This window comes from Cupressus sempervirens, chromosome 6 (genome assembly GCF_028749045.1).
Source record: "Cupressus sempervirens isolate cs-2001-9-10 chromosome 6, ASM2874904v1, whole genome shotgun sequence".
Lineage (NCBI taxonomy): Eukaryota > Viridiplantae > Streptophyta > Pinopsida > Cupressales > Cupressaceae > Cupressus > Cupressus sempervirens.
This window is the reverse complement of record NC_143123.1, coordinates 663077574-663091517: the sequence shown is the minus strand read 5'-3', so window position 1 is coordinate 663091517 and position 13944 is coordinate 663077574. Positions and strand designations below refer to the sequence as shown.

The window sequence follows — 13944 nt, the reverse complement described above, 5'->3', positions numbered from 1 at the left end:
GGTAGATTCAAACCCTATTTTTGTTAGGATATAAAGTTGTAAATGTTTATGCAAAGGAGTTAGGTTTTGGAAGTTACAAGTGAAATTGTAAAGTGATAGAGTATAGTGATCGAGTGAAGCAGTGAAGAGAAGAGTAAAGATATATCAGATAGAAGATCAAATTAGAGAAATAAAAGAGAAGATTTGGAATCAACATTGATAGTGTAGATTGAAGGATTAGTTACTAAATCATTTTTAGAAAGTGAATCAGGGTAAATCTCTTAACAGAGTACTTACTTCATTGTAAGTTTCAAAACCTGTGATCAAGGTAGACCTAACAATATTTTAAAACAATTAATAGGGTAGACCCCTCATAGGGTAGATCAACATAAGTGATCAAATTTGTAGCCCTAATAGGAAAACTTTGTTACTACAGTAGTGAAGATTTATGGGTTTCATCCCCACCCTAGTTTTACATTCACCTTGGAGGGTTTATGGGTAACCAAAATCTCTTGTTTTATGTGTTTACATATTCATGTTGATGGATGTGATACATAGTTAGAACTATTTCAGAACCTGAAGTTTTAAGTTATGTTATGCATAATCTAGCTATGAGATAGATTATGTGGTAAATGTAGTCAAGTTATTTTGAAGGTTAAAATTTTTAGTGATCTTGATTTTTACCCTAGAGTAATATAATAATTAGAAAGTAACCAGTAAGGCTTGATCTGATAACAACTTACGAGACACCTGTAGATTATAGATCTCTATTTCAATCCTCCATTCTGATTGGCTTTCACATACTTCAGCTCTAATAACTTGTTCACCCTTCAAGCATCCATACTCTTAAGCCTTCTTGCTTTACTTTCCAATGCAACCTCTTCTTTTAGGTCAGTAAATGAAGCAATACCCTAGACTCCTTGTCTTCCTTAGGTTCTTGCACATGACAACCTTTGCTTCTGACAAGCCATCTCTACAAATAGAGAATTAAGATCTTTTGTCGTTCATCATCTATCATCCATTTTAGAATTAGGTTAGATTAGGTAGGATTCAATGAATCTACCCATTATTTCATTTCATTTCCTTCTAGAAACTTTTTCTTCAATCCTTTTTTAATTCACCTCAAAATGGTTCATCTTGAATTTTGTGCCACTAGCTCATCAATCTTATCTTCCACACGTTTCACACAATTCAAGAAATCAAACTTGTCAAATCAGATTCATCATATTCTTGATCCTTCTCATAATGCTGACACTCGACATTAACTAGCTTATATTGCTCAGCACATACTGCGTTGCTTGGTAGCCTTTATCAAATGACTCGGCATGAACTAAAGTTTACTGGTTCTCGGCATCAACTAAACTTTACTCGACTTATACTATATCACTCGGCTTACATTGAAATTGATTTTGCTCGACTCCAATTAATTTTCTGCTTAGCTTGCACTAACTCTTCTCGACACCTACTGTGTAAAATATTTAAGCTTGGCAGACAAGCTTCGTTTAACTTGTTCTTTTAAACTTGATTAGTGTAACCAACCTTTGCAAGCTTAAGTAGATTATCAATGCACTATAGTATCACTTCCTTAACTGATCCTTGTACTCCTTTTCATACCATAACTTAACCTTTCCTCTAGGTGCAATTGTTACCTTGTTTGATCAAATCCTCTTCATCAATCAAATAAATCATAGTACTCAAATCATATAAGCAATTGTCTTATTAGCAAGTAGCAGGTTTGACATTAGTGACAAAACAATAATTGGAACATATTTATCATACTTGTATCAATTTTTTTTCAACAATTCAGTAGAATGACACACTTTATCAAGAAGTTGATACCAAAGGACTGTTTAACAATGAAAATTCTAGTGAAACTAATGTAGCTATTGCAGATTTATTGGAAAAGAATAGCACTCTAAATGAAGAGTTAGAGGACTGAAGAAAGAACATAAAATCTAATTAGTAAGGCTGTTGGAATTCTTTAGAATAATTGACGGGGGGGGGTGAATCAGTTATCTAAGGTCCAGATGTACAAATAAAACTTTTCACAATTTAGTGAAATCATATCCATAAAACATTTTCATCATGCACGCATCCATTAGGTCATACAATCACTTAAACTTGTAGGTTACTATCAAATAAATTTTGCATAAATGTAAACATGAAACATAATAGATTCAATGACACATTTGACACAATGATTTAATGTGGAAACCCAATTTGAGAAAAACCACCAGTAGCATGCTACTCATTCTCACTCTTCTAAAGTGATGCCCTGTGAAAGGCCAACCTTGTTAAAGGTTACAATGCACACTGTTAAATGTGACTTGGTTAAAGGATTTCAATCACCCTATTAGGAATGAGCCTTGTTAGAGGATTTTAGATCATTCACATGGAATGTTATTCAATTAAAAGATTTATAAATAACTGTTAGGTCAACCTTAATCTAAAGTATTTACCCTAGACTAGTACAATGATTAGAAAGTAATAGTAAGGCTTGATTTGATAGCAAATTACAACTTCATTTGCAAATTATAGATCTTTGTATCAATCCTCCATTTTGCTTGGCTTTCACACACTTCACCTCTGACAGATTGTCTACCCTTCAAGCATCCATATGCTTAAGCCTTCTTGCTTTTCTTGCCAATGTAGCCTCTTCCCTTGGGTCACTAAATGAAGCAATACCCTAAACTCCTTATCTTCTTTAGGTTCTTGCACATGACAACCATTGCTTTTGACCATCCATCTCTATAAATAAAAAATTAAGATCTTTTGTCATTCATCCTCCTTTTCCCATTTAAGGGTTAGGTTACATTAGATATGATTCAATGAATCTACCCATCATTTCATTTTATTCCCTTCTAGAAACTTATCCTTCAATCTTATTTGAATTCGCCTCAAAATTGCTCGCCATGAATTCTGTGCTACCAGCTCATCAAGATTATCTTCCACACGGTTCACACAATCCAAGAAATCAAACTTGTCAACTCAAAATCATTGAATTCACGATCTTCTCATAATGCTAACACTCGACATTAAATTACTTCTAATGCTTAGCACATACTACATTGCTTAGCATCCACTATTAAAACACTCGGCATAAACTAAAGTTTAATGGTGCTCAACATCAACTAAACTTTAGTCAGCTTACTTTGTATCACTTGGCTTACACTAAAATTGACTTTGCTCAACTCCAACTAATTTTCCACTCATCTTATACTAACTTTACTCGACACCTATTGTGCAGATTGTTAAGCTTGGCAGACATAATTTGTTTAACTTGTTCTTCTAAACTTAATTAGTGTATCCATTCTTTGTATCCTTAAGTAGATTATCATACACTATAATATCACTGTCTTAACTTATCCTTGTACTCAAGGTATATTTTAGTGGCTAATATTCACAAATTGGCTAATTTTAGAATTTTTTGGCTAGTAATTTGGCTAATAACTTAAGATTTGATACAACCTAAATCGCCATAGTTTTATAAAATTTAGTTCTAGAATATTTAAAATTGCTCAATAATTTATTTTATTGAAAAATTTAAATTCAAATATTTGCCACAATATTGATTACATGATTAGATTTGAGTCACCTAAATATAATATATTATTGGAGAAATTAAATTGAACTGACCAATAATTATCATAATTATTAGTTACTTTAGGGATATATCACTAATATTTAGTTTTTGCTATTGATTTAAAGTATATGTAACAATCCTCGTAATATTCCACAAGGCAAAAAAATGTTCGATTTTGATATGTAATATTCCATTGTGATTAATGAACTTCCTATTATTATTGAGATTCGTCAATATTTTAAACCAAAAAAAAATGATTAAAAAATAATCACCAATATTAATCATATTTAGAATAAAAATTTGAGAAATTCGCCAATAGAAATTTATTTTTTTTTTCAAAATATTGAAAGATTCGCCAATATTTTATATCCTTTTTTGGAGGCAACTTTCTTAAAGTTTACCCTGCTTGTACTCCTTTTCCATATCATAACTCACCCTTTCCTCGAGATGCTATTGTTATCTCATTTCATCAAATCCTCTTCATCAATCAAACAAATGATAGTACTCAAATCATCTAAGCAATTGTCTTGGCAACAAGTAGTAGACTTGACATCAGTGACAAAACAATGATTGAAATACATTATCATTATGGCTATGTGAGGTGGTTGAATAAAAGAAGACATCTGAAGAAGATAAAGTTATGATAGATGAAGACAAAAGACAAATGAATATTAGACTTTAAGAAAGGTCATTTGATGTACAAAAGCTTACAACCACTCAGGCAGACGTGATGAATCAACTACTACTTGCAAATCAAGGATAAATAGAAAAGTCATAGAGATAGAAAATACGAGACCACAAAGCGACCAACTAAGGAATGTGTTAAGATCTAAGAAGGAACTCTTGGAAATGATGAACAAACCTAATGAAGCTATAAGATATTTTGAAGAACTAATGAGATCACCAAGGTCATCCAATGATACCTCTGGATTAGGACATATCAAGCACCATTCATCTACTAAAGAAGGAGAACCATCCAGGAATGGAGAGCAAAGAAATACAAAATCAAAAGGAAAACCTACATGCTATCATTGTGGCAAAATGGGACACACAAAAAACATTTGTAGAAGCAAGATTGGTAAGCAAAACTCTAAACCTAAGTTTATTGGTAATTATTTTAATTGCAAGAACCAAGGTCATCAAGCACATGAATACAAATCAAAAGTTAGAAATACACCTACTACATCTAGATTTGAGGGATATTGCTGCAATTATCAAAAATATGGACATGGAGCACATGAATAAAGATCATAGACAAAATCTGAATAGATAACCAAAATGTAAGAAAATTTACCTAAGAAAGGTAACTCTTACAATTGGGATTACAATACATGTTATAGTTATCATTATTGTGGAGAATATGGTCTTATTACAGAAAATTGCATAAGAACACATTTCAGAGGCAATTACAAGAAATGGTTGAATGGAAGCATAGTTTGTTTTAGTTGTCACAAGACTGGACATGTGAGCAAGAACTACAAGACCCGAGCACCAACACCAAATAATGAACACATCAAGGAAAAAGGAAAAGTAGATGTAGAACAAACAAAGAAGGAGATGAATCAAATATGGAAGAAGAAGGTAGAAGCTAGAAGTAGTGGAAAAAGTGAAGCTGCGATCACCCAATTCAATGGAGAAGGTGATCACACTACCTCAAACTAATAAGAAAGGTATGTAAGGAACTAAATACACAAACGACATATCATACATCATTTCCTACCATAGATTACACCAAAAGTTCATATTTGCATAAAATAAGATGTATTAGAATATATTTATGAAAATAATCAAGTAATGGAATCGTTTACATTATTAGTGTCGAACATTAGGAATACTATTTGTATTTACTAAGCATTACTATAAGGACCAAATACTTACATTGATTGAGCTTATGTGTTGGTCGAGTTAGAAGGTATTGATCGAGTCATATAATAGAGATCGAGTTAAAAGGGGAAATATCAACCAAGATAGTTGGATTCCCCCTAACACAATACACAACATTAATGAGAGCCCTAATTTGAAGGAATGAAGGTATATAGTGAAAAATTGAAGACATTTTATACACCTTGCATTGAGATTTCGAGAGACCAAGTGATTTGAGAAAATTGTCAAGTGATTTCTAAGGAAATTGAAAGCGAAATTACTATTGAAGAGTGATTGAGTGTTGATAATCAGTTGTACCAAGTTGTTCATGAAGAAAATTTCAAAACCTTAACATAAAAATAGTATCTAGATCATCATTAATGGCAAAGAATCAAGGAGAAGAGGTAAGCAATGTTCAATTGGTGAAGAGTGACACTTGTCCTCCACCTAAATATCATGTTATTTTTGAAATTTTTATGAAAGGAGATTTAATGGGTACATTATCATTCATACCACCTAGGTTTATTTTGTTTCATGATGTACAACATTGTTACATGTATAAAATTAGTGAAGTAAGAGACTATAAAATTCGTTTGGCATACCAGAAGTTGTGCGATGAAGGAGTATTGAATGATAAGTTCAAGATTATAGAGAGGAAAGGGTTAACGTGTACACTATATTTTCTAAGGAATTTCACAATAAAATGGATCAAGGTTGTGTTGAGCTAAACTTATGACATGGAGTTGTGGTTGGAGAATGGGCTAGTCATAATCACGTAGAAAATTATTCATTCTATCATAGGATATCCAACATTTGATAAAAAGAATACTATGTGATGCTAGAGAAAAGATGTAATTGAGACCAACACCAAGGCCGAATGGAATGGACGTGACAAGTCAATTTCAAACATTAATGATCCATTGATTTAATTTACACTGAGAGTGATTGCACATAAATTCAACCAGTCAAGTTGACTGAATAGTATGTCATGTATGGCAGTAGATCAAGTTTGGAAGACTATGATAAAAGACCATGAATATGATCTTTTCGAGCTCCAATGGTTGCAACTGGTTAAGAACCTCTAATCAATTAGAAAGGCTAAGAATTCAATGTGTAAGTTTGGACCACTGGTAATGCATATTTTATTTTATATTCAAATTTATTTTCCTACTATTGGAAATGTTGTGTGGGAACAAGGAAAACCTACTACAAGGCAAATAAGTGAGTATATTACAAATTTGGGAAACAATTTTGAGAATGTATTAGATGGCCATTTTGATGAATTTAAATAGAAAATGAGGAGAAGAACAAGGATTCCCACATCCTTAGTTGAAAAATACTATAATGATGTGTATTTTCTAGTTGACACTGATTACACATATGTTCAAGTAGTTAAGCTGAGGGTAGCCATGCTTAAACTATTTGGATATGAGATTGATATTGATGATGTGAGTGTAGAAATTACTGTTGGAAATACAAATGGGAAATGTAACTTCTGAGGGGGGGGTGTGAATCAGAAGTAGTAATCTTCAACCAATAAAACGTTTAACTTTAAAACAATGCATGTATAAAGATATTGAAATAACATGTAAAGTAAATGCATTCACATAAACACTTAACACCAGATATGATTACCCAAAAACCCTCCAATGAGAAGGTAAAACTGGGGTGGGGATGACACCTACAATTCTTCACTACTGCAACAATAAAGTTCACCTAAGGTTACATGTTTTGACCATTCTCATGATCTATCCTGTGAAAGGCCCTGTTAAAGGCTTACAAAGGATTGTTAGACCCTACCCTGTTAAATGATCTTAACACTCTATTAAAAGTGTGCCTAGCTAAAGGACTTTAGAACACTCACTTGGAATGTCACCCTATTAAAGGATTTCTCTATGACTATTAAATCAACCTTGATACAAGGATTTCATCCTACTGATACAATTGTTAGAAAGTATAGTAGAATGTTTGATCTGATACACTTATAATCTGATATTGCTGATTTTAGATCCCAATTCAATTTATCTTGATCCTCTCTGATCTAATATGAAATTTTTGTAACCTTGATCCTTTGTTCTGTTAACTAATTCTATAATTTTGTCCTTCTTCTAAGTCACCTTGATTATATGCTAATCAATTCACTCCTTTCACTACTATCACCACTTCTCACATGCATTCTCTAATGCTCTCTCTCATACAAATTATGGGGCTTCGTCTCTCTTAAAAAGACTTTGGTGGCTTAGGGTTAGGTATGAATATACTTTTGAGATTCATTCAACTTTCCTGCTCAATTCCCTCCATTTTTCTAATTGGTTTCATGTTGATCACATAGGGAATCCAAATGGATTCGATCTTATCTTCGAATCTTTGAGATCTATCCATATGTCGGCTCAAAAATGGTTTACATAGTTGTTTGTGCCATCACAAACAACTAGGCCAATTATGTGTTACTCGACACTTGTTAATACTGATGCTCGGCACATACTATAACTCTGAAAGGCCTACCATATTAAAGGCTTACAAAGGATTGTTAGATCCTACCCTGTTAAAGGATCTTAACACTCTGTTAGAAGTGTGCCTAGCTAAAGGACTTTAGAACACTCACTTGGAATGTCACCCTATTAAAGGATTTCTCTATGACTGTTAAATCAACCTTGATACAAGGATTTCATGTTGTTGATGTTGGAATATTCAAATATGGAAAGAGTACTTATGAGAGGGGGGGGGTGAATCATAAGTATCATACTTTAGCCAATAAAACTTTTAACTGAAAGTAAACTGCATGCATATAAATACATCAAATAAACTTGAAACTAAACACATGCATCAATAACTCATAACACTGGAATTTTGGTAACCCAGAAACCCTCCAGGAATAAGAAGGTAAAACTGGGGTGGGGATGATACCCACAAAAATTACTGCAACAATATTGTTCAACCACTTCTGATGGTCTACCCTGTTAAAGGCTTTATACTGTGTTAATAGTGACCTGGTTAGAGGATTTCAAACACTTAACATGAAGTGTTACCCTGTTAAAGGATTTAATCACCTAGTAAAAGGATTTATCGAAATAGTTGTTAAGCTAACCTATCACCGTAGGATTTTCATTCTAATACAATTACTAGAAAGTATTAGGTACAATAAACCTGACTGATTACAATCCTTGATTGCTGATTGCAGGCACTTGTTCTACTTTTTTTGATCTGGATTCTTTTTGTGATATGATAATCCTCGCTTCTGAAAATAAAAGTCCTTGTGAACCCTTGTATGTCTTCTCACACCTTTTCATCTCTTTTAGAATGAAATTTTGTCTTCCTTATAAAGACATTTGAGAGTTTAGGGTTAGTTATGGATCTACAATCCATATTCAATCTTCATTTTCCGCTCAATACTTATCTTTTGCTGATTGGTTGCATGCCTTCATCATTTTTCTTATTGGTTGCATGCAAATTGCATAGGAAAAATAAAAGATTTGATCTCATCATTAAATCCTTCGAGATTTACCTTATGTCAGCTGTAAAAACTGTTTGCATCATAGTTTGTGCAATTTCAAACTTTTATGCTGATCTACTAAGTTACTCGGCTCCTGAAGTATTGCTAATACTCGGCACATGTTGTTTCCTAGATAGCTCGGCACCTTAAGTAGCTCGGCACCTTATGTTGCTCGACACTTATACTTCACTCAGTATCTGATCTTCACTCGGTATCCGATAACTAGTCGGTATCTGATCTTCACTCGATATCTGATCTTCTCTCAGTATCTGATCTTCACTTGGTATCTGATAACTACTCGGTATCTGATCTTCACTCGGTATCTGATCTTCTCTTGGTATCTGATCTTTACTCAGTATCTAATCTTCACTCGGTATCTGATCTTCACTCGGTATCTGATAACTACTCGGCACATGAAGATCACTCGGCATGCATGATGTACTCGGCATGCATGATGTACTCGGCATCCAATGTGGAATATGTTTAATTGTGTTGGCACTCAAGTTTCAAAAACCATTATGAGGTTAACAATCTCCCCCTTTGACATGAGTGACAAAAACACTTAACTGACCTTATAAGTACATTTACTAATCTGATTGATATGTACAGATTATAAAGAAAACTTGATCAAAGTTTGTAACTTACAATCTTACAATATATACCTCAAAAAAATTTGTAACTCCCCCTGAGTTGATTGTGCCTTATCTGTATATCAAGCTCCTCCTTTGTATCTGTTCTCCCCTTTTAATTCATTTCATAATATCTATATCTCCCCCTATTAATCTGTATCTCCTTCTTCTATATCTCCCCCTTTTTGACACTTATGTCAAAGAGTGTTTAAGGGTTAAGACCATATTTAGCCAAAAATGTGCTATTTACCTCCATAATCATTCTGAGAGCTGCATCCCAATTGTTCAAGGCAATTTCCAGTGACTTATGCTGGATAGCAGTCTCGGCAGCAAGATGAATAAGTCCATCTAATGTAGAAAGATTTGAGTCTTTCTTGAGAACATTTTCAGCATATACTTCCTCTTTACGGAGTATCTCTAAATGTGGGGTAATGGAGGACTAGAGCTGTATTAATTTGGCCTTGATATTAGCCTCATCTGCTGTTAAGACAGCTATTTCTTTGTGAGTGTGAAGCGATTGAGTAAAATGCTTCTCACTTTGAGCTAGATCACTTGGTAGTTGCATGCTTGAAATGTTTAAATTTCTTTCCAAGCTCAGTATCTTTTGGCTTGTTTCTTGTGTGAAGTATGAAAAATCACACAACTTTTTGCATAGTGAGAATATATTCTCAAGTACCTTCTTCACTTTATCAATAAGCTTTGTCAATTCAACTTGTGAAAGTGTGATTTGTCTTGATATTTTCTCATTCACTTTCCCTTGAAATTTTCTTTTTGACCATTCCATAAGTTTTGCATTGGTTTCTAGGTCTTCATTTGTCACCTAGTCAACAATATATGTTAATTGCTCGCTGATATGCTTTGACTCATCCGGTGATTGCAAACTGAAGGCATCCATAAAGATGTCCTTTATCTCATAAAGTGTTTGGTTATGTTTATACTCCTTCCTAAGTATTTCCTGTCTTTTCCTTCTATTCAGTGCATCCTGCACCTCATTGATTTGATCAATGGTTATTAATTTTGAGTCATAGCTCGGTATCACTATCTCCTCATCTAATTCAGGGTCTCCATAGTGAAGTACCCTTGAAACTCTAGTAGTACTGGATGATGGTATAGAAATTTGCAATGGCTGGTGTGAAAGAGTTCCCAAGGTAGGCAAATTTATTAATGTTTGTATTGCCTCCTGTTCTTTAGGGGTTTTCACTGTTTTCTCTTCCTTCTGTCTATCATGATCAATTATTGTAATTTGTGGAAGTGCATCTTGTGTTTGTGCTGTAGGATCAGATGTAATAGTCCGTCCTGTTTGTTCTGTACCTTTTTCTACATCTGCACTTTGCTTCTATCTTGCAGCATCGATTATGCTTGTTGGTATTTGGAATTGATTACTAGTAGTTGTGATAGAAGGTGGTTCTTGTGGATTTACCTTATCTTTGACTGTATTTTCTACTAGTTTTTGCAATTCATCTATACTGACCAATACTGGATCTGTACACAATATTGCTTGTTGTGTTGATTGGTCAAGAATTCTTTTAAGATTTTCTGCACTTAATGGATTGATATTCTGACCAGAAGTATCAAGAACATCAGTAATCATCACAATTTCTGCAGGTGAGATGGATGCTTGTGGAGGGCTAGGAGGTGGCAATTGTGTATCTTGCACACTCTGTTCTGGTTGTTGCTCTTGCTCAGCTATTGCCATTTTGTCCTGTTTTTGTGTCTCTTCCTCCTCTCCATCTTTTTCTCTTTTCTTTTCTTCTTCTTCTTTCCTCTCTTGTTCTCTTCTCTTTTCTTCTTCTTCTTCTTCTTTCCTCTCTTGTTCTCTTCTCTTTTCTTCTTCTTCTTTCCTCTCTTCTTCTCTTCTCTTTTCTTCTTCTTCTTTCCTTTTTCTCCTCTCCTCTGTTGGTACAATAGCTTCTTCCTTGTATTCTTCCTCAAGAAAATCTTCAATCCTTTTGTACAAATTCTTCCATGATTTCATTATTCTTTGAACAATCTCTTCCATTTTGTTTTGGATATGAAGAATGCCCTGTATTTGGGTGTAAACCTGTTATTATGCCTTTTGACTGCTTTGCTAACTTTTTCTCTAGTTAAATCTGGCAATACACTGGCTAGGGTTGATTCCATCATCTCCTTCTCCATTTTCAAACAAAAATGCCATCTGTCTTCTACAATTTTTGACAATTGTTTTGGCAATTGACCATCTAGTTCAAGTGGAGTGTACTTGAACTGTGCCATCATTCCATACACTATTTCTTCTATTTTATTTTGTTCTTCTTTATTAAATTTACTAAAATCAACTTTATTTAAATTATTCAAGTCACCATTTCCAATCTTTTTACATAAGATATCGACTGATGAATTGCTTACCTTTTTAGTTTGCTCTTCTTCATCAGTGTCAGGTTGAGCCACATACCTTCTTCTTTTCCTCAGCTCTTCCTGTGATTCCTTGACTTGTTTCTTCTTGGTAACTTCCTCTTTAGCCTTTTAAGTAGAGGCTCTTGTTGATGCTCGTGTTGTTGGCTTTTGAGGTGATGGAGTGACAGCTTTCTTTGATCTGGGCTTGGCTGAGGGCTGTTCTATTGCCTTTCTCTTCTTTGGCTCAGCTTCAGTTGGTGCTTCCTTGGCTCCTTCTTCCTTTGCACCTTCCTCCTTGTCTTCTCCAAGACCTTGAGTTAGTTCCATTGGCCCTTGTTCTTGCTCATCTTCATCCTCACTGTCATCTTCTTCTTCTTTTGCCTCAGCCTCAATTTCCTTGCCAAACTTCTTCTTAATCTTCTTGATTAATTTATCTTTCTTCTTCAATGTAGAAGCAGTTTTTAATTCCAAATTTATCTTAGATCTTACCACATCATAAGTGCCAAAATGTGGTGCACTTTTATCTGCTTCTTCTACCAATAATGCAATTATTGCTGCTAATGCCTCATCAATATTAATTTCGTATCCAAATGGCCTTAGCCATCTTACTCTTGGTATTACTGCTTGAATGTAGGTAAAATCAATGTCAACTAAGAAACATATATCATTAGTATGCTTTTCCACTAATGAAGCTGGTATCCTTGACCTTTGCTTCATGGATATCTTGAAATCTTCAAAATAGCTTGTCATCAAAGTATCAAAATTTTCTCCCATTTGCTCTATATATTCATTAATTTGTGCAATGATGGTTCTATCATTCCTCCATGCTACTTTACCAAAAGAAGGAAATTCATTTTGTACATAAAAGAATATGCAAACTAGGATTGCTCCAAATTTGCATTGTGTGCCCTTTGTTCTTCTTATGGCAGCTAGGTTTTCATTGGTCTGTTGCAATTGCAGTTCTGCAAGATCATAAGTATGATCCTTTGTCACCAATTTGTAGCCCACATCTACTGCAATGCATGGTACACTATTGAGTCTACTGGATTGATAAAATTTATGGGCAATGACTCTAACAGCAAACTCAACTAGAGGATCCTGTATGGTATGAATTGTCATTCTTCTTTTGTTCCATTGTGCACCAGTATTCCTTTCAATGACCTCCTTTGATTCACTTCTTAGGGTTTTATACTGATCTAGGGTTGGGTACCCTGTTACTCTATGTATAATTTCCTTTGTCAATTTGATGGGCATATCTTCTAACCACAAGTTTCCACCATGGATTCTGCTTAGTACAAGTCTATTGCATTCAGTTTTGAATATGGTGGGAAAACTTAAAACTCGAGTCAAACCCTTTCTTTCTACGATTTTGAATTCTTCTTTCAAGACTCCATCTACACACAGTTTATCATATGCTTGTCTAATTTCCATATCTCCTAGGGCTCCTATCTTGCAATTGTAACATTTCCTCACATCTTGAACCATTACAACTTTTGGGGGAATGTGGGAGAGAGCTCCGGCTGGGTCGTTTTTGTAGGCAACTTCGGGAATAGGGCAAAAATCAGGTTGCTTCACCTCATTTGAAACTAACTGGATTTCAAAAGACTCTTTTTCCTCGACTTTCTTTGAACTTGATGCCATTTTTGTGAACTAGGGTTTATACAACAAATGGGTATGAAACTACGTAGCTCGGCACAAATGAAAATACCTTTAGATCGATGAAAAATGTGTTGAATGTGGTTGCAATCTGCTTGAAACATTGGATTCTTGCTGTGAAGTCGCTCAGCTCTCTTTCTTCTCCTTTGCTTCTTGATCGCGATGCAAAAAACTGATTGAAGTCACGATAATATATCCTAATTTCATCACATTGAATGCTCAACTGCCAACTCAGCTTCTGAAGAAATTTTGACCTAACTCGGCTTCCTTTGGAGTTTTCAACTCAGCATTAGTTATCAACTCGGTCGCTATTGGGAGCTCGACATCTATTTTAACTTGGCATCCAAAGATAGCTCGGCAACAACATTTAGTTTTTTTTTTTTTTTTGT

At 34.3% G+C, this 13944-nt stretch overlaps 1 pseudogene; it reads left to right on the top strand.

Annotated features, from left to right (window-relative positions):
• The window catches only part of LOC149553933 (uncharacterized), a 37931-nt pseudogene extending 27005 nt beyond the window's left edge, over window positions 1–10926 (top strand).
• Window positions 10927–13944: the final 3018 nt, after the last annotated feature.